Raw genomic sequence first — 21811 nt, 5'->3', positions numbered from 1 at the left:
CTATTTGGACACTCTCCTCAGACCCTATGCTACCAGCACTCCCAGCTATCTTCGAGACACCACCGACTTCCTGAGGAAACTACAGTGCATTGACGTTCTTCCTGAAAACACCATCCTGGCCACCATGGATGTAGAAGCACTTTATACCAATATTCCACATGAGGATGGACTACAAGCTGTCAGGAACAGTATCCCTGATGAGGCCACAGCAAACCTGGTGGCTGAGCTTTGTGACTTTGTCCTCACCCACAACCACTTCAGATTTGGGGACAACTTATACCTTCAAGTCAGTGGCACTGCTATGGGTACCCGCATGGCCCCACAGTATGCCAACATTTTTATGGCTGACTTAGAACAACGCTTCCTCAGCTCTCGTCCCCTAGTGCCCCTCCTCTACTTGCGCTACATTGATGACATCTTCATCATATGGACCCACGGAAAGGAGGCCCTTGAAGAATTCCACCTGGACTTCAACAATTTCCACCCCACCATCAACCTCAACCTGGACCAGTCCACACAAGAGATCCACTTCCTGGACACTACAGTACAAATAAGTGATGGTCACATAAACACCACCCTATACCGGAAACCTACTGACCGCTATACGTACCTACATGCCTCCAGCTTCCATCCAAGACACATCATACGATCCATGGTCTACAGCCAAGCCCTAAGATACAACCGAATTTGCTCCAACCCCTCAGACAGAGACAAACACCTACAAGATCTTTATCAAGCATTCGTAAAACTACAATACCCACCTGGGGAAGTGAGGAAACAGATTGACAGAGCAAGACGGGTACCCAGAAATCACCTACTACAGGACAGGCCCAACAAGGACAATAACAGAACACCACTGGCCATCACATACAGCCCCCAGCTAAAACCTCTCCAGCGCATTATCCACGACCTACAACCTATCCTGGAAAATGATCCCTCACTCTCACAGACCTTGGGAGGCAGGCCAGTCCTTGCTTACAGACAACCCCCCAACCTGAAGCAAATATTCACCAGCAACTACACACCACACCACAGAAACACCAACCCAGGAACCTATCCCTGTAGCAAACCTCGTTGCCTACTCTGTCCCCATATCTACTCTGGCAACAGCATCAGAGGACCCAACCACATCAGCCACACCATCAGGGGCTCATTCACCTGCACATCCACTAATGTCATATATGCCATCATGTGCCAGCAATGCCCCTCTGCCATGTACATTGGCCAAACCGGACAGTCCCTACGCAAAAGAATAAATGGACACAAATCGGACATCAGGAATGGTAACATACACAAGCCAGTAAGTGAACACTTCAATCTCCCTGGTCATTCTATCACAGATTTAAAAGTCACTGTCATTGAACAAAAAAACTTCAGAAACAGACTTCAAAGAGAAACAGCAGAACTAAAATTCATTTGCAAATTCAACACCATTAATCTGGGCTTGAATAGGGATTGGGAGTGGCTGGCTCACTACAGAAGCAGCTTTTCCTCTCCTGGAATTGACACCTCCTCATCTATTATTGGGAGTGGACTACATCCACCCTGATTGAATTGGCCTTGTCAACACTGGTTCGCCACCTGTGAAGTAACTCCCTGCTCTCCATGTGTCAGTATATAATGCCTGCATCTGTAGCTTTCACTCTATGCATCCGAAGAAGTGAGGTTTTTACTCACGAAAGCTTATGCCCAAATAAATCTGTTAGTCTTTAAGGTGCCACCAGACTCTTTGTTGTTTTTGTAGATACAGACTAACACGGCTACCCCCTGATACTTAGCTGTGACGTTATTGATATAATCTGGGACCATATAGATCATTGTTGCAACCAAGGTCTGGTAGTGGCACCCAGATCTTGTATAAAGGGGGTCAAATGGGGTGTCTAAGACACGGTTATGGTTTACTGGTTATAATTATGCTGTCTATATGTATGTATCAGTTTTGTAGTTGAAGTTAGGAATATTGGCTCTATACTGTCTGTATGGCAAACTTAGGCTATGCTGCTGGGTGACATCCCAGACAACATGGTGTTAGCTCTGCCTAGCCTGCTTGATGGCCCATTAAAGGACCATCAGCTATACAATGGACCCATTGAGAGAAGGCAGATACGCCTTGTACCTCAGCACAGTATGCAGGGACTGGCCCATGTGACTCCAGACTCCATCTTGCTGTAATTTTCCACAGTAAGAACAAAGGTGTTCTTACACCTGGAAAAGACTATATAAGGCTGATGCCTCATCTCCATCTGGTCTTCAATCCTGCTTCTTACCTCTGGAGGGACTTTGCTACAAGCTGAAGCTTTGAACAAAGGACTGAGGACCCATCCCAGTGGGGGATGTTCCAGAGACTTGATTTGAACCTGCAGTTTATTCCATCGCTGCTGCAAGCCTGAACCAAGAACTTTGCCATTACTGTATGTAATTGATTCCATTTAACCAATTCTAACTCTCATCTCTATCCTTTTCCTTTTATGAATAAACCTTTAGATTTTAGATTCTAAAGGATTGGCAACCGCGTGATTTGTGGATAAGATCTGATTTGTATATTGACCTGGGTCTGGGGCTTGGTCCTTTGGGATCGGGAGAACCTTTTTCTTTTACTGGGGTATTGGTATTCATAACCATTTGTCCCCATAACGAGTGGCACTGGTGGCAATACTGGGAAACTGGGGTGTCTAAGGAGATTGCTTGTGAGACTTGCGGTTAGCCAGGGGGTGAGACCGAAGTCCTCCTAGTCTGGCTGGTTTGGTTTGCCTTAGAGGTGGAAAAAACCCCAGCCTTGGGCTGTAACTGCCCTGTTTGAGCAATTTGTCCTGAGTTGGCACTCTCAGTTGGGTTCCACCAGAACCGCATTGTCACAGTGGCGTAGTCGTGCTTGGATCCACAGAACCAGGTCAATTAAGCTTTGGGTCAGAACCCCACGCTGTCCAAATTTGAGTTTTGGGATTGAGAGTTTTGTTGGTTAAAGAACTGCTGCAATGGCTGAGCAAAGAGCATATGAGGGACTTGGCAAAAAAGCCCTGGAAAATTTGTGTTCAGAAAAGAGGATAAGCTTTAGAAAGAAAGCTACAAATCAAGAACTGAGAAACCTGTTAATAGCCAGTGATCAGGGGGCAAGAGCACAGCCCTTACCTGAGGCTGCAGAAGAGGCAGAAAAAATTAGAATGCAAAGGGTGACAAGTAAACTGCAATTTGAGCATGAACAGAAGCTAGCAGATCTTCGATTGCTGGAGAAGCAAAAAATAGCAGAATTAGAAAGAGAGAGAGAGAAGGAGGCTGCTGAGAGAGAGAAGGAGGCTGCTGAGAGAGAGAAGGAGGCTGCTGAGAGAGAGAAAGAAGCCGATCAAAGAAAGAAGGAGGCTGATGAGAGAGAAGAGAGAGCTCGTAAGGGACATCTAGAGCTGCTCGCTGCTGAGCAGGAGACTCACAGGATGGAACAGGAGACGGCCAGACTTCAGCTCCAAGTAATGGAAGAGCGGAGAAAGTCATCCCCACCTGGTACTCCACCTCCCCCCCGCCATGAGAAAAACTGGGAAAGGATGTGTCCCATTTACAATGATACTGAGGATATAGAGGAGTTTTTGTCTACCTTTGAACGCCTCTGCAATCTGTACCAGATCCCCGAGGGTCAGCGAATGCCTGTCCTGCTGACCAGACTGACTGGAAAAGCCAGGGAGGTATTTAATGACTTGGGGGAACAAGAAGCCTTGGATTATGGGCAGTTTAAAGATTCTGTGTTAAGGCGATTCAAGGTTACTCCTGAATCTTACAGAGTTAAGTTTAGAGAGTTTAAAATGCCTAAGGATTGTACTTTTGTAGAATGTGCTCATAAGCTGATGGGTTTTGTTAAAAAGTGGGTTGTGGGGGCCAAGGCGCATGGGAGTTTTGAAAAACTGCTGGATTTGATAACTTTGGAACAGTTCTTAGATATCGTGCCTGACCATGTGAGAGCAGCTGTGTGTGACAGGGACCCTGAGTCAGTCCTACGGGCAGCAGAGATTGCGGATGCCCATACCCAAAACAGGGCTCGAGAAGGGTGTAAAACCCCGGGGAAAACTAATCACCATTCTCCCCAGTTCAAGAGGAGGGAGGGATTTAAAAGTAAATCTGTCCCTGACTCTTCTAGAGGAGTTCAAGGGGGCCCGGAGGGTAGGAACTCTCATCCCAGGACGGAACAGATTACATGCTATCACTGTGGTATGCTGGGCCACATGAGACCAGATTGCCCAACCCTGAAGGGCAGCCCAAAGCCAGCAACCCCAAATGCCACGATAAATGCCAACTCCATTACCCTGAGCACTCAGGCTGAACCAAGCCACAACAGCTCCACCTTAAGTTCAGGTGCAAGCACAGCAGTAGCTAATGTTAACCCCATCGTCTCCAGTGGCATGGGAGGAGGTGATAAGCTCACCAGTTATGTCAGGACTGAGGCATGGCAGGGGAGTGAGAGGTTTATCATGGAGGCAAAGGTCAATGATGTTGAATGCACGGGATGGCGAGACACTGGCTCGGATGTAACTATAGTCAAGGGACATCTGGTGAAGCCGGAGGACATGCTGCCGGGGGAGTATGTGACGGTAGTGGCGTTATCCGAGTATTCTGTGAACCTGCCGATGGCCAGAATCCACCTGGAGTGGGATGGCTTTAAAGGGGATGTGAAGGCTGCTGTCCGGGATTTGATTCCGGCTGATGTCTTGGTAGGAAATAACATATTGGGGGTGCCTGGCCAAGTTAATGTAGTGACCAGGTCACAGAAAGAATTTGGGGCTGGGGCAGATACCCTGACTAATGGCAGTGAAGGGGGCAGCAACCAGACAGAGAGTGCCTCTCAAGATGGATCAAGTGAGGGTTTATCTGAAATATCAGAGATGATTCTGAATCCAAACAAAACCCAGAGTGAATTCATTGTGGCTCAGCAGAGTGATGTATCTCTAGAGAGGGCCAGGAATGATGCTCAGAGTCAGGTCCCAGCCTGTGAAGAGAGAGGCAGGTTTTTTATGCAGGATGGGCTGTTGTATAGGGAACCACCTAGGGGAAGGAAGAATTCCCAAGCAACAGCTCGCAAACAGCTTGTGGTACCTGAGAGTTACCGCAATGATTTGTTGAAGTTGGCTCATGATAGTCCCTTTGCAGGACATCTGGGTATAGGCAAAACGTGCGACAGGCTAGAGCAGAATTTCTACTGGCCTCACCTTTCGGGGTCAGTGAGAGATTACTGCAGGAGCTGTGAGCTGTGCCAGAAGCGTAAGGGGTTAAGGGGGCCTAGCAAGGTGCCCCTCCAGCCTCTGCCCATTATTGGGGAAGCTTTTGCCAGAGTAGCTGTGGATATTGTGGGGCCACTCCCTAAACCTTCCAGAAATGGGAAGAAATACATCCTGGTGTTGGTAGATTTTGCTACCAGATATCCGGAGGCTGTAGCCTTGGCTAATATCGAGGCAGAGACAGTGGCAGTGGCCTTGTTCTCTATTTTCAGCAGAGTGGGTTTTCCCAAGGAAATATTGTCTGACCGTGGGTCTAACTTTATGTCTGTGGTTTTCAAACAGTTGTGGGAGTTATGTGGGGTGAAGCACCTGAAAGCCGCTCCCTACCACCCCCAGACTAATGGTCTAGTGGAGAGGTTCAATGGAACCCTGAAGTCTATGTTGAAAATGTATGTGGATAGACGCCAGAATGACTGGGATGTTATGCTGCCGTATCTATTGTATGCATACAGGAGTGTGCCCCAAGAGTCTACAGGGTTTGCTCCCTTTGAACTGCTCTATGGGAGGCAGGTCCGGGGGCCCCTAGATTTGGTTCGTGACTCGTGGGAAGGTAATGTGGAGGAGGCAGAGCAGCCGGTGGCCGAGTATGTGGCTCAATTCAAGGAGAGTTTGCAGGAGATGATGAAGTTGGTTGAGCAGAATCTGAAAGAGAGCCAGGATACGCAGAAAGCCTGGTATGACAGAGATGCTAAAGAGAGAGCGTTTGAAATAGGGGACATGGTGTTGGTGCTAGATCCTGTCAGGAAGAACAAAATGAAAGATGTTTGGTCTGGACCCATGGAGGTAGTGGAAAGGATTAATGAGGTTACCTATGATGTGAGGAAGCCCCAGGTCCAGGGAAGTGTGCAGACAGTGCATGTGAACAGAATGAAGGCCTACCATTCAAGGGAGGTAAATGTGAACACAATCTGTTATGCTGAGGAAGAGGCAGGATCTGCCCCTTTAATTGACATGGTTGCTGAAAGCCAGGAGGAGACGCCTCTTGAGAGCATTGAGATGGGGGAGGATTTAACCCCCCCTCAAAGAAAGGAACTGCTGAGGCTGTTAAAACACCACAAGCAAACATTCTCCAATAGGCCAGGGCTCACAGATAGGATGACACACTCCATTCAGACGGTGGGTCCCCGCCCAGCCCCTAGCAGAGCTTACAGGGCCAAGGGAGAGATGCAAAGACAGATCCAGGAAGAGGTGGAGAGCATGTTGACAATGGGAATAATCACCAGATCCCAGAGCCCCTGGGCCTCTCCCATTGTGATGGTGCCAAAAAAGGATAAGACCATGAGGTTTTGTGTGGATTACAGGAAGCTAAATGCTATCACCCAGCCTGACCCTTACCCCACACCCAGAATAGAGGATCTACTGGATACGCTGGGAGGGGCAAGGTTTATAAGCACCCTGGACCTGACTAAGGGGTACTGGCAAATACCCCTAGATGCCGAGGCACAAGGAAAATCCGCTTTCATAGTGGAATCGGGCCTATATGAGTTCAAAGTGCTGCCCTTTGGGATGCGAAATTCAGGGGCTACGTTCATGAGACTTATAAATGAGGTCCTACGGGGATTAGAATCTTTTGCGAGGGCCTATATAGACGACCTGGCCGTATTCAGCAGTTCGTGGCAAGATCACCTGAACCACATAGGGATTGTGCTGCACCGGCTCAGGGAGGCCAATCTAACGGTTAAGGTTTCTAAATGCAGAATGGGAGCTGCTGAGGTGACCTACCTGGGGCACAGGGTGGGCAATGGGCAACTGCGCCCAGAGCCTGTAAAGGTAGAGGCCATTAAAAACTGGCCAACCCCTAGAACTAAAAAGCAGGTCCAATCCTTCATTGGTCTGGCCAACTATTACAGGAGATTTGTGCAGGGATTCAGCGACATTGTTGCTCCCATCACAGACCTGACGAAAAAGGAAAAACCAGACCGGGTGCTGTGGACAGAGGCCTGTGAGCAGGGTTTTCAAAGCATAAAGAGCGCTTTGGCCAAGGAGCCTGTTTTGGCCAGCCCAGATTTTGAAAAGCCCTTTTTATTATGTACAGACGCTTCCAATATTGGGCTGGGGGCAGTGCTGATGCAAGAGGGGGAAGGAGGGAAGAGACATCCCGTGGCATATCTAAGTAAGAAATTGTCCCCCACTGAGCAAAATTACGCTACCATTGAAAAGGAATGTTATGCCATTGTCTGGGCTGTCAAGCAACTTAAGCCCTATTTGTACAATAAAAAATTCACTGTGTTGAGTGATCATGCCCCTCTGGTCTGGCTGCACAGGGCCAAGGGCAACAACTCCAGGTTGCTGCGTTGGAGTTTAGCCCTTCAGGAGTATGAAATGGATATAGTCCACATAAGGGGAAAGGAAAATATTGTAGCTGATGCATTGTCCAGAGTGGAGAGCTCTTAGGATGCAGTCAGTGATGTTTGTGACATCCCTTCCTGCATCAATTTTGCGTTGGGGGTGTGACGTTATTGATATAATCTGGGACCATATAGATCATTGTTGCAACCAAGGTCTGGTAGTGGCACCCAGATCTTGTATAAAGGGGGTCAAATGGGGTGTCTAAGACACGGTTATGGTTTACTGGTTATAATTATGCTGTCTATATGTATGTATCAGTTTTGTAGTTGAAGTTAGGAATATTGGCTCTATACTGTCTGTATGGCAAACTTAGGCTATGCTGCTGGGTGACATCCCAGACAACATGGTGTTAGCTCTGCCTAGCCTGCTTGATGGCCCATTAAAGGACCATCAGCTATACAATGGACCCATTGAGAGAAGGCAGATACGCCTTGTACCTCAGCACAGTATGCAGGGACTGGCCCATGTGACTCCAGACTCCATCTTGCTGTAATTTTCCACAGTAAGAACAAAGGTGTTCTTACACCTGGAAAAGACTATATAAGGCTGATGCCTCATCTCCATCTGGTCTTCAATCCTGCTTCTTACCTCTGGAGGGACTTTGCTACAAGCTGAAGCTTTGAACAAAGGACTGAGGACCCATCCCAGCGGGGGATGTTCCAGAGACTTGATTTGAACCTGCAGTTTATTCCATCGCTGCTGCAAGCCTGAACCAAGAACTTTGCCATTACTGTATGTAATTGATTCCATTTAACCAATTCTAACTCTCATCTCTATCCTTTTCCTTTTATGAATAAACCTTTAGATTTTAGATTCTAAAGGATTGGCAACAGCGTGATTTGTGGATAAGATCTGATTTGTATATTGACCTGGGTCTGGGGCTTGGTCCTTTGGGATCGGGAGAACCTTTTTCTTTTACTGGGGTATTGGTATTCATAACCATTTGTCCCCATAACGAGTGGCACTGGTGGTAATACTGGGAAACTGGGGTGTCTAAGGAGATTGCTTGTGAGACTTGCGGTTAGCCAGGGGGTGAGACCGAAGTCCTCCTAGTCTGGCTGGTTTGGTTTGCCTTAGAGGTGGAAAAAACCCCAGCCTTGGGCTGTAACTGCCCTGTTTGAGCAATTTGTCCTGAGTTGGCACTCTCAGTTGGGTTCCACCAGAACCGCATTGTCACATTAGCATACAGACTGGAGACCAGAGATTGCAAGGTAAGAACTGCACTGAACTCTGGGACCAGAAAAACAGGGAAGCAATGCATCATGGGGGAATCTCTGCTCCAGATGTTAATGAATCCACGCCTGCAAATTCTCAATTACTGAGAGACAATTTACGCTCATTGATATATTTGCTTTTGACAACAACTCTCTGTATAACTTATTATGAGTGATGAACCCAAGTATTCGGATTCTAATATCTAAACTGTATTGTTGAATTTATTCCCCTAAATTTGAGTTATTGCTAATTATGTACTTCATTATCTTTGACTTTTAAAATGAACTTTGTATTTCTGGATAATCTAAGCACTAAACCCAGATGTACACACACTTTTCTTAACCTGTGTGTTATGTAATTTTTTTTACATTAGCTTTAATAAATCCTTTATTGGTATCCAAAATATTGACGCTGCCTAATTGGATTGTGAGCTTCCTGGAAGGAACACCACCCATAACCAGGAATGGTCAGTTCCTATTGTCTAGCTTGAACAAAACAACTTTGGTACACGCCCTTGAGCCATTAGTTTACACATAAACAAATCTAGTGTTCTCCCTTGGACCATTGTTGTTCCCTAAAAAATCCCCTACCCACACTCAAGTAAGTGTTCTGATGCCTGGATCCAAAATCTGCATCAGTTCCATTGGGACTTCATCTTCTCCTGACTGATCATGCTGGGGGCTCTGCCTGTCTCCAGCACTCCAGACCCTCAGCTACCACCATCACCTGAGAGACCTTATCGATTCAAGCACCATGGAGTGGTGAGAACCCAGCTCTCCCTCTCTCTCGGTATAGCCTTCTGACCCTGACCTGTGTGATCAGTTATAGTTTTCTAAACCTGACTTTTATAATCAAATTTAAGTTAGATTTAATATTATAACTGTTTTGTTTGGCTCCCCTATGGTTATTACCTGGCCATAAATAACTTTCATGGTTAAGCTGGTTGCTTCTCTCTCCCTCTCCCTGCCCCTCACTGCCCGTGGGTGTTTTTGGCTACCCCAGTTGTGCTGCAGCAACGCTCCTCCTCGTACCTAAACTAAAGATCCCCGCAGCACCCAAAAATCCTGCGGGGTTTGCTCATCAAGTGGGTTACTACCAGAACGACTGTAACGTGAAAGTGGAGACAGGGACGTGCTGAACCTGGGGCATATGAGGGTGGGAGCTTGGAGGTGCTGCTCGACCCAGCCTGCTGAGTCTAGGGATATATAAGGGGTCAGCTTGGGAGTAATGATTAACCCGGTCCTGTGTGTGTGTGCGCGCATCTGATTCTGGGGCTGGAAGAACCCAGCACTGGGAAACCTAGGTCCTGCACAATAGCTCCATTGGGAGGGGACTTGCAGCAGGGAGAAGTAGAGCACTCTATAAGAACACAAGTGACACAAGCAGTACATTGATAGAATTACAGAATTCCCCCCCCCGAAGAGTAACCCTAATAAATGAGTGTACACCAAAGTAACGGGCAAAGCTGGTAACGGCAGACAGAGGCTGATCCCATTGGCCCATCTGCACTCACCTCCCCTGACATACCCAGCAGTGACTCTGGTCTGTCACCAGTGTGGCTGAGATCTGAATCCTGCACGTAAATCAGACCAGGGCCCTGGGCAGCCAGGATGCCTGTGGATATTTGCCTTGTAGCTTCTGATCCCTGAGGGGTTAGTCCCCTGCTCACCCCCAACACTCGTTCCAGGAAAAATGTTCAGTGCCTCATGCTCTCCTACCCCATGGGGCAGAGGGGCTACCATTGCTTGTATCTCTTACCATCCCTGTGACCAGTTACTGCATCGAGTGCAATTCCCTTCCTGATGCCGTGAATGAGGGATTCCACTGATTGCTCCTGTAAGGATAAGGCCTTTTCCTGTAGCCACATTGTGAGGCCTACTGCCTTTGTCTGCAGCCATATTAGGAGAGCAGGAGCCATGAGCTAAGAAGCAGGAAGTCACATCACCACATTCCATCTAAATTGCATTAAATCAATGTAGTATCAGGCTGTTAAAAAGGAGACCCTGTCCTAATAGCCCCCACTATCACCAGATAAAGAAACAGATCTTAAGATGTAAAGTATCAGGGGGTAGCCGTGTTAGTCTGTATCTACAAAAACAACAAGGAGTCTGGTGGCACCTTAAAGACTAACAGATTTATTTGGGCATAAGCTTTCGTGAGTAAAAACCTCACTTCTTCGGATGCATCCGAAGTCTTTAAGGTGCCACCAGACTCTTTTGTTGTTTTTGTAGATCTTAAGATGGTTAAAGAAAACTTAGCTTGGTAGCATTCCAAACCACTTATCAATAGTTGTGGTTGGGAAACCCTCATTTCTTTATTGTTTTGTCTCTATGGTCCCCACTTCCCTATTGTTTGTCTGTATGATCTCTGTCTGGTTCTTTGATTGTTTCTGTCTGTTACATAATTGATTTTGGTAGGTGTAAATTAATTAAGGGGGTGGGGTATGATTCAAGGGAGAATTTTGTTACAATGTTAGGATTGGTTAGTAAAATTTTAGTAAAATGATTGGTTAAGGTACAGCTAAGCAGGACTCAAGTTTCACTCTGTAACCTGGAGTCCAAAAAGAAGACGAGGAGAAAGAAGAGAAAAAAGACCTGGAAGAAGAAGAACTCACCTCTAAGATACACCGCTCCAGATCCTTCTGGGCCCTACCAATAAACCCATTCCACTGAAACCTCCCTGCCCCGGACCCTGCCCCTCAGAGCCTCCATGTCCCCTGGCCACAGCACTATGGGGGCATCATCCATAAATGTCATCGAGTCAATGGGACAATGAAAGGAGACGTCCAGATCCCAGGGAGGGGCGTTCCTATGGAGACCCACAATTGTCCAGAGTCCCCAATATCAACAGGGATTTTGGGGTGAGGGAGTCCTGCTCCTAGAGAGGCTGCTCAGAACATCACAAGATACATTTCACGGTGACAGTGACTCTGTGTGTGATTCGCTCTGGTAAGAGATTGCATCAGGCAGCAGTTTAGCAGAGATAGTCTCTTGTCTACACACCAGGCTCGTTGGCTACTAGCCCTGAGCCTGGTCCGCAAGGTCTGCTCCCCTACCTCGGATCCCAGAGGTGTCACTTGTCAGTGCTTTGTCAGTTCCTTCAGGTGATTCGAGGGGCCAAATTAACCTGTCACTGGTCTCTAGACAAAACCCCTTTATGTCTGCTCCAGCCAGGGCTCTGCTCATGGAGTTCTCCCTGCGAGGCCACTGGGGTTATTTGTCAAGCCCTGTTAAAATATCTCTGGGCTGCAGGCAAAACCTCCCACATCCACCCAACTCCCAGGGCTCCTTGCTAGCGTTACAGCACAAATGGCAGCCAGCACAATTTCCTAGTGGTAGCCGTTACCGAGATCTAGGTCCAGATGCCCTTTAGAAGGCAGCAGGGCACATGCTCAGAGGCAGAAACTAAGGTACTTTTACTCTGAAAATATAGCTGCTGCTGAGTGAGCTTCGGCATCCAGGGGGTTCGTCAGGAGATTTGTATGTCTCAGCGGACCCTAAACTGGGATTTAGGCTCCTAATCCCAGATTTATGTGTTTAGCCTGGGGTCTGGGTGCCTATGTGCCATTTTGAATCTAGCCCTGTCTCTAATGTGGCTACATGTAGCAGAAGCACCTGGGTTCATTGGATGTGAAGAACGTCAGGGTCTCCTTCCTTTCAAAACACTTCTCAGCATTATCAGCAAACCCTTCCCACACAGCAGCCATGAGCATGCTCTTGTGCCGAGCTGCCCACAGATATCCCAGGGTGTGACGAAGGGGGATGTTCTTAATGTTTTCTCGGAATACTGTGTGTGTGCCTCAGTTTCCCCAATGTGTTACTCAAGCATCGAGGTGGTGGGATACAGGTGTGTGATCATTGTGGAGACCCCGAGAGAGCAGGGGTGACTGCAGATTGGCTGCCTGGGAACAGAGAATGGTTGAACACTCTGTATCCTGGTTAGTGGTGGACAAAGCCATCCCTCTGCAAGGAGCCAGGCAAAGGTGTTGGAGAACAAAGAGAGAGGGGGAGGCCAGGTGACCTGTTTGCCCAGGAAAGAGACAAAAAACGGAGGAGGGCAACTGGGTGTGACTGAGGCTGGGCGGCTGGAAGCACGTCAGTCTCCGGGTTTGGAACTCACTACTTCGCTCCTTCTCTTTGGACTTAGAAAAGCTACTGTGGGTTACACCTGGACTATACAAAACTTTAAAACTCTTCAGGAAGAGATCAAAGGCCTGATAATTAATAGTATTTGGGGGAAGGTCTCCTGAACTTGTCTGTGGTTGCCCTGACTGCCACTGTCAAAATTAAGGCCACCTGACTTCTGAATGAGAGCATCCACACAGGGGTTTAAAGCGCTTAAACTAAGGGCTTGTCTACACTTCCGGCTGGATCGACAGCCAGCGATCGATCCAGTGAGATCGATTTATCGTGTCTAGTATAGACGCGATAAATCCACTCCGATACTCCATCTCAACGAGATGCGCAAGGGGAATCGACGGCAGAGCATCTCCCGTCAACACACCACACTGAAGACACCACAGTAAGTAGATCTAAGTACATCGACTACAGCTACATTATACACATCGCTGAAGTTGGGTAACTTAGATGTATCCCTCCGTAGTGTAGACCAGCTCTTAGGTGCATTAACTTCACATCTTTAGGGTCAGACCATGCAGACAAGCCCTCAATGAGTAAAGGGAAGGAAATTAGAGAAATTGGTGCGGGGGGCAGTGGAATCCCCTGTTAGTTCCTTTAGTTTTAAATGCTTTAACTTGTTTTCCAAGAGGCCCCCCACAAGTGGGTGAGAACATTCAAATGCAACACCTGGCAAAGGAGCAGTAGTAAGAGGCACACAATCAGTATCAGAGTTTTCAGCCCATGAACAATAATGGGTCATTTAACATCTGAATCAGCAGTATAGTCTGTGTCTAAGACAATGGGTGTTTATACCAGGGGGTAACTAATCTGCATTAGCTATCCCAGTGTGAAAACATAAAAGAGGCAAAGCACTTTAGTTTCACCAAAAGGTAAACTAGGTAAGGTCAGCACTGTATCCTCCTGCTTGACCAATGCAAAGGAGAAACAGAACAGTTCATTTTAAAAAATGACTTTGGCCGCACAAATCAGTACCTTTGTCATAATGAAGAACATCCCTGAAATGTATCACACCAAAAAACGTAGCATCCATAAAAGGCTGTGAACTTTAAATAGGCCATTAGAAGTATAAACAATGCAGTAGAAAAATCAACATTGATGTATGCAATAAATGAAGTCCCAGAAGAGTAAGATGTGCACTTCTATGTGTGCAGGATGGGGGGTTACTCACACAAATAAGGTTTTAAAATCAATTTTCAGTTACAAGTGGTGGTGGGGATATCACATGTTCCCGGAAGTGCAAAATGGCATTGAATGTTACAGGATTGTACAGCCATTCTAGATATATGGATCCTTTGGAAGGGGTAGCTGTAAAAGCATGAAGTTAGTACGCCCCAAAGGTCCAGACACAACAAGGTAATAAAAGAAAAACAAAATTTATTTATGTATTTAAATCAGTCAGCACTGAACTCAAATTACAATAGTGCAATAAAAACAGGAATTGTTAACAGTGTCACCCTGAGATGTGATTGTCAAGCTACGAGCAACTGTTAATATTTCACATGATTATTTGCTATTAAAAATATGAATTCCATGGCACAATGACGTCCCTCTGCACAATGTTAATAAAGTTTAGGATGAAGAGCTCTGAGTAATATGAATAATATTTTTAAAGGAACTAATTTAAAGGCGTGAAACTGCACAGACTGGATTCCAAGAGGAGTCAAACGCAGGGGACCAGGCACCCTGGCTAAGACACATTTATGAAGCGCTGGGCGGCTTTACACAGACATAGAAACTGTGAACTGGATTCTTTTAAACACTAAAAGTAAGTACCTGTGACAATGATATTTTTTCGTGGGGGGCTGTAAATATTTCCCTGGATCAAGTCTCCTTTAGCAGCTCAGTAGCATCTTATACAGGAGAGGGGCCCTGTCCAGGCTCTGCGATGCACTGGGCCTTTAAGGACACGGCCCTGGGAAATGGGAGCTGAGATCCTGGCAAGGGGGCAGGAAAAGCCCCTCTGCCCCACCCCCCTTATTTTTGCAACCACTGCAGCTGGCTCACCCCATCGGGGGGTGTTTTACCCCCCGCACCCCGGCTCCCCCCCCCTCCGCCCCCACATGCCTCTGTCCCAGCCCCAGCACGGCCCGGCCGGGCTCCCCCGCCCCGCACACACCGGGAGCTGGCGGCAGTTTTCCCGGGCCCCGGGCAGGGAATCGCAGCCAGCTCCGCTGGGAGCAGCCCGGGGGTGACGGGGCCGGTGTCTCTTACCTTCCCTGCGAGCGGGGTGAACCGACACACACAGCTCTCGCTCCCAATGCCCTACTTGGGTGTACTGAGCATGCGCACCGAACTGAGCATGCCCAGTACCCTTCGCTGTAGCCACTGCCCTCTCTCTGCCCTTACTTCTGCCTAGGATTTGCTGCCTCCTCTTTGGGGGGGTTTAAAAGGATTAAGGGGGCAAAGCGCAGCGGGGGCTGTCAGGGTCTGAGCAGGAGACAGTAATTTACTGGCGGGGAGGCTCAAGCTACTGTAGCGAGCGGCAGAAGAGGAGCTGAAGGGGAAAACTCGGGGGTGGGAGCCGGGGTTAAGCCGGGGGGGGAGACGCTGCCAGACCCCGTGCAGGGACAAAACCCCTGTTTAGGGAGGGGAGAGGGAGGAACAGTGACCCCCTGGGATGAGTCACCCACTGTGCTCGCTAATCTAGGGGTGTCGGGAGTGCAGAGTCTGTTTTCTTTCTGCTCACAGGAGGCTGCATGTGACATGTCAGCCCCGGAGCAGAGGGCGGGTTCCTAGGACTGGGGTGTTAAAGGCACAGGCCTCCAATTCCTAGCCTATCAAAGCTTAATCACCACAGCTCTTCTCTATCCTATACAAGTGTTGCAGGGCCAGGGCCAGGGCCAAGGCTGCCCGGGGCGGGGGCAAGTGGGGCAATTTTCCACGGGGGCCCCCATGAGTATGTCGGATGCTGCCCCCACCTCTTGTCATCCCCCAAGCCCCTGTGCTACCCCCCTGCCCAGCACCCCTCTGACTCCCTATGCCCAGTGCCACACCACCCAGAGACCCCCACAAACCCCCATGCCCAGTGCCCTCCCACAGACCACTCCCCCACCCACTCAGAATCCCCCCACAGATCCTCTCACTGCCCAGTGCCCCCTAGCTGGAGACCCCCCACAGCCCTCCCACAACTGCACAGTGCCCTGCACCTCCCCACCCAGAGCTCCCCCACAGATTCCCTCACTGCCCAATGCCCCCCACTGTCCCAATGCCGCAACTGCACAGTGCCTCGCACAGACCCCCCACACTTCGCAGCACCCCGACACACACTGATCTCCCCCACTGCACAGCCCCCCAACACACACAGATCTTTCCAACCCCCACTGCACAGCACCGCCCCACAGACGCACTAGAGACCTACTCTCCGACACCCTAACCCCCAGCCACAATAGCCGGTGTGACGACATGTATAGAAACCCTCCCGTTTTGCACCGGTTTCCGTCGCTACACCTGACCCAACCCGCCAGCGATGCGACCCCCCTAGGCTAGGAGCCAGAGCGGGACCTGCCTGCTGGATGCATCCTGGGAGCCGCTCCAGGTAAGCACTGCTGGGCTCACCTGGCCCCCTGGCAGGTCCCTCTAGGGGGGACTCCCCTCAGACCCACTGCCCTCAGCCCCCACCCGGACCCGGTTCCCTCAGCCTCCCCCGCAGTGTCCTCCCTGTGCTTCCCACCCTCAATCAACTATCCTCAGTCCCTGCCCCTGTTCCAACAGTCTCCCCCACAGTCCTTCCCCCCGATCATCTCACCCTGCATAGATGTGGAAATCTGTCCCAGATTCCAGGCTGTTTTTAGTCCCTGGGGCAAAAGATCAGCAGAGGTTTCCAAAGGGAAGTTTGCAGCCTTTGCTCAGACTCAAACTTTTTCACTTAAAAAAAAAATAAATAAAAACCCAAACCCATCCTGACACCAATCTGCTCTGTCCAGATTTGCTGTTATCCCTGTTGAGGCCAAAGTGGTTTCCACTGAGGACTCTTCCATTGCCAGGGTAGTGCTGGCGCAGGTCTGCCGCCCGGCACAGCAATGCTGAGAGGTGCCAGTGTAGACTCAACCCACTGCCCTCAGACCCCACCCTGACCCTGTTCCCTCAGCCTCCCCGGCAGTCCCCCCTGTACCTCCCACCCTGAACCCACTGCCCTCAGTCCCTGCCCTACCCCAAATCTCTTCTTCAGCCTCTCCCGTCATCCCACCCCCATCGCTCCCCCTGCTGTCCCACCCCCTCAACTTCCTCCCATTCCAGTCCTGCTCCCCTCTGTCTCATCCCCTCCAGACCCTGTCCCTCTCCCCAACCCCCCGACCCTCCCAAGCCCAGCCCCATTGTCTCCCCCGCCCCACTCTACACAGCTTTCTACCCTGTTCCATTCATACTCCCCTCAGCCCCTACTCTGCTCCCCCCATCCCAGTCCTGTCCCATCCCCCTTAGCCCGCCAGACTCCCCCAGTCCCAGTCCTGTCCCCCTCAGTTCCTCCACCCTGCTTCCCCTGGTCCATCCCCACACACCCACCGACTTCCTCGACCTCCCTCCCCCCACTCCCACTGCCTGGACTCACCCCCGTCCCACTCAGGACATGCAGGAAAAAGAAGCAATGGGCTTAAATTGTAGCAAGGGAGATTTAGGTTAGACATTAGGAAAAACTTCCTAACTGTAAAGGTAGTTAAACACTGGACAAATTACCTAGAGAGGTTATGGAATAGCAGTCATTGGAGTTTTTTAAGAGGTTAGACAAACACCTGTCAAGGATGGTCTAGTGTTGTTATTATTCAGTCCTGCCTCAGTGCAGGGGTTTGACTAGGTGACCTGTTGATGTCCCTTCCACTCCTACATTTCTGTGGTTCACACTGAATTGCCTTGTGCCACTGTCTAGTAGTAGTGGCACACAGTTCTCGGACATGCAGGTTTATAAAACTGTAGTTAATATACAGTTTAGAGCATAGCAGTTTTAAAGCTCTGCATGTTCAGACCAACTGAGCTGAAAATTGTGATCTATAGTATTCAAAACTATTAAGATGTGGGCTGAAATAAAATCAGCATGAATTGCTCAACAATATCAATGGAATCAGTATTGCACTGCTATATATTGTAAAACATTACAGTGAAATCTTGCAAGTATTACATTGCACGCCGCCTTGCCCAAATGGTAACTAAGCATAACATCTTCCTGTTTCAACATTCTTAACTTGTATCCCATAGCTCCTAAAAGTTGTTTTTTTTTCAAACACTGAATACTGCTAAGTTATGAGTTTTAACAGGTTTTTTTTTCTTTTAAACCACAGCACTGAATGTTATTCTAAAATTGTTTTCCAAATATTCTTAAACTCCCAGTTTATCCCCCGCTGATGTTCATTGTGAAAAGTATTGCAGGTCTAATAATTGCAGGAAACTGGGACAAGGAATCCAGAGCGGTAGTGGGGGCAGTTGAAATCAGATGAGGAGCTGGGGCTGGTTAGACAGCAATAGGATAGACATAGACTGGAGGGGACGGGGAAGAAGGGTCTTTGACTACTAGAGACCACTCCATTCAGGAGCCTGGAATAGACCCAGCATTCCTGAGTTTCACAGTTCCTCTTCTGTCAGCAGATATCTGTGAAACGCAGTGGCAAAAAAAGTGTTTCATCCCCCTATAGAGCTGATCTATCACATATAGGATGACAACCTACTCCCTCTGCCATCACTTACTCCATTAGCTCAAGTGGCAGAAGTCTGTGCAGTGGATCTAAAGGTTCATCAGCAGGGTTGGAGCCATGCGAGTTTCACGATGATTCCACATGCCAGAATTTCTGGGGCAGTTCAGTTTTGATTTTTACAAAAAAACCTGGGGAAATGCATACAGAAATAGGGTGACCAGATGCCTAAATAGGGGAATCTCAAGCAGGAGTAGAGAGGTTATTTTATCTCTGTATTTGGCACTGGTGCAACCACTGCTGGAATACTGTGTGCAGTTCTGGTGTGCACAGTTTAAGAAGGATATTGATAAATTGTCGAGTGTTCAGAGAAGAGTCACAAGACTGATTAAAGGATTATAAAACATGCCTTATAGCGATCGACTCAAGGACCTCAATCTATTTAGCTTAAGAAAAAGAAGGTTAAGAAGTGACTTGGTTATAGACTGTAAGTATCTACATGGGGAACAAATAGTTAATAATGGGCACTTCAGTCTAGCAGAGAAAGGTAGAGCAGGAGCCAACGGTTGGAAGTTGCAGCTAGACAAATTCCTCCTGGATATAAGGCATACCTTTTCAATGGTGAGAGTAATTAACGATTAACAATATACTAAGGGTTATGGTCTTTTTCTAAAAGCTTTTTCTAAAAGCTATCCTCTAGGCATTATTTTGGGAAAGTTCTATGTCTGTGCTATACAGACGGTGAGACCAGGTGATCACCAGATCCCTTCTGGCTTTATAATCTCAGAACTAGGTACATCAATTCACATGCAAAATTCTCATTGAATTCAATAGGTGTCCTTGCCCTGTGGCTTGTGGTGCGGGCTGCAGCAGGGGCCGTAGAACCCCTCTCGCAGCTTGCTAGAGCCCCCTCTCATGGCTCTGTGCACCTGTGTCTGTCATTGTCGTCCTGTCCCCTCCCACTGCCCCACTCGCCCAATGTGTCCTGACATTTCACTCTTGCGATCTAGTCACCCTAGTCCCGACTGAACATCGGTCGGGACGCGGGACAAAGTAGGAAATATCGGGACAGTCCCGATAAAATCGGGACGTCTGGTCACCCTAACCTATTGGATGATTGAGGCACGCTGTTTCACTTTTTTGTGTGTGAATCTGTGAAAAAGGGAGGTAAGGGTTGGGGGTACAGAGCATGTCTCTGAACCCAAGGTGATTCCAGAATCGCCACTTTCACTTTTTTCACTGGCTTCCTCCTTGCTTATTTCCAATGACTTGGCTGCTCATGCACCTGTCACTGGTCCATGGGGTTGCGAATCAGGAGGGATGGGGTTTGTGGTCCAAAACACTCACGATCTGCTTCCTCCTGGCTAATGTGCCAAATTGATCTATTGGACGATTGTTATATCCTGAATAGTGGTGACTGGGAATGGGCTGGGGGGGCGGGGGGAGTGTAGCAGATGCCAATTTGAGGTGAATATTCCCTTGGCCAGATCCTACTGGGTTTATGGTGCTTTGTGCTATGGACTGGAGCAAAGTGGCTGGTGAATAACCAAGAGTCTGGTTAATAATTATTCTCTAAATTCAGCTTTTTTCTTTCTCTCTCTCTGAATTATCACTAATTCAAAACAGTAGTGTGCAAGTTGACTGGATAATGGTAATAGCATAATCTAGCATCTGACAACAGGGGGTAGTGGGGTGTAGGCTTGGAGGGAGGAAGGTTTCTATGATGTAGGCAATATCAGGTGTTTTATCCAAAACCAGAATATGAATGGTGCTGGTCTTCTTGGTCTTCCTATTGATAAAGGGATTGGCCTCAAATACCGGGTTGTAGGACTCTTCCATGGTGTAGTTTTCATCTTGGGTGGCCTGGTCCTAATTATATTAAAACATGTACTTTAGTCTCTGTAATTATCTGTTATAACTCTGTAGCTCTTTATGAAGGCAGGAGTAAAATAAAAGTACCTGCAATAGTTCCACAGTTAACTAAAACTGAAAATTTACATAATTGAAATCAGACGCCTAATCTTAATTTTTGCTTAATAAATAAGTCCATAAGAAAACTCTATTGGAAAACTGCTACAGTTTATTAAGGAAGTGCACTTCTCCTATACAGGTCATAAGGATCCTATCTGTCTCAATACTGGCTGCTCTTTCTTTCTCTGATCTGCAGAGTGACTGATGCTTTTTAGACATCAGTCGTGGGTACAGAAGGGTTACATTGCACCTTCTCTGTTGGCCCCAGCTACTGTTCTCCCTCCTTGTTGCATTGATAGTGGGTGGGTGTGTCTCACCTCTTTTTTTAATCATATATGCTAGGGACAGTCTTGTCCTCTTCTCCTCTCCTGAAGGGACTGCCGGTCCCTCCCTCTCTATTTTCCCAGACATGTCCGGCTTTTTGGGATTTCCTCCCGGACGGGGATTTGAGGCCCAAAATGCTGGACATGTCCAGGAAAATCCAGACATATGGTAACCCTAATCTAGATATTTGCCTAGTTTTAAAACAGGCTACAGAAATCAGTAGCAAAGTAAGTACAAACTAAAATTTCATACAGATAGTGACTTGCTTATACTTATTTATATGCTATACACTGAAAAATAAGTACAATATTTATATTCCAATTGATTTACTTTAGAATTATATGGTAAAATGAGAAAGTAAGCAATTTTTCAATAATAGTGTGCTGTGACACTTTTGTATATTTATGTCTGATTTTGTAAGCAAGTAGTCTTTAAGTGAGGCAAAACTTGCGGGTATGCAAGACAAATCAGACTCCTGAAAGGGATACAGTAGTCTGGAAAGGTTGAGTGCCACTGTTCTGGGTGATAGAGTTTATTTCTCTACTGAGTGTGGCATGTCTGGTCGTGGCAAGGCATAGTTCAGTTAAATCATATTGCACGTATATTTTGATGTGTAGTTGAGGGACACTTCCTTTATTTCTGACACAATCTATAAAAAGTATAATGATTAAAGTTAAAAATGAACTTCAGTTTCTTCTTCGGGTATGTGTCTGTATGAATCCCACTGTAGGTGCATATGTGCCTTATGAGTGAGGTTTGGTCTTTTTGAACAGCATTGTCTGGGGGTGCACATGCACCCTATATCTCCTTAGGCTCCCGCGTGAGGGCATAACAGGTAGAGTGGGTGAAATTTATTTCTCCCCTTGCAGTTCCCTCTTATTAACCATGATAGTGAGACAAAACCTGGTGAATGTCTGACCCACTGCTTTCTCTGATC

General features: G+C 47.8%; 2 protein-coding genes across 6 annotated transcripts in view; one reads left to right on the top strand and one right to left on the bottom strand.

Moving 5' to 3' along the window:
- The window catches only part of LOC128847452 (zinc finger protein 420-like), a 32450-nt gene extending 17007 nt beyond the window's left edge, over nt 1-15443 (bottom strand). For all 5 annotated transcript variants that reach the window (XR_008446898.1, XR_008446897.1, XM_054046862.1 and 2 more), the window contains exon 1: nt 15173-15443. The gene's annotated coding sequence lies outside the window, so the exon portion shown is untranslated. The remainder of the gene's footprint in view (nt 1-15172) is intronic.
- The window catches only part of LOC128847462 (zinc finger protein 345-like), a 430467-nt gene that overhangs the window by 313312 nt on the left and 95344 nt on the right, over nt 1-21811 (top strand). The window lies entirely within an intron of this gene.

This window comes from Malaclemys terrapin, chromosome 13 (assembly GCF_027887155.1).
Source record: "Malaclemys terrapin pileata isolate rMalTer1 chromosome 13, rMalTer1.hap1, whole genome shotgun sequence".
NCBI classification, from domain to species: domain Eukaryota; kingdom Metazoa; phylum Chordata; order Testudines; family Emydidae; genus Malaclemys; species Malaclemys terrapin.
This window is presented reverse-complemented; position numbering and strand designations above follow the sequence as displayed.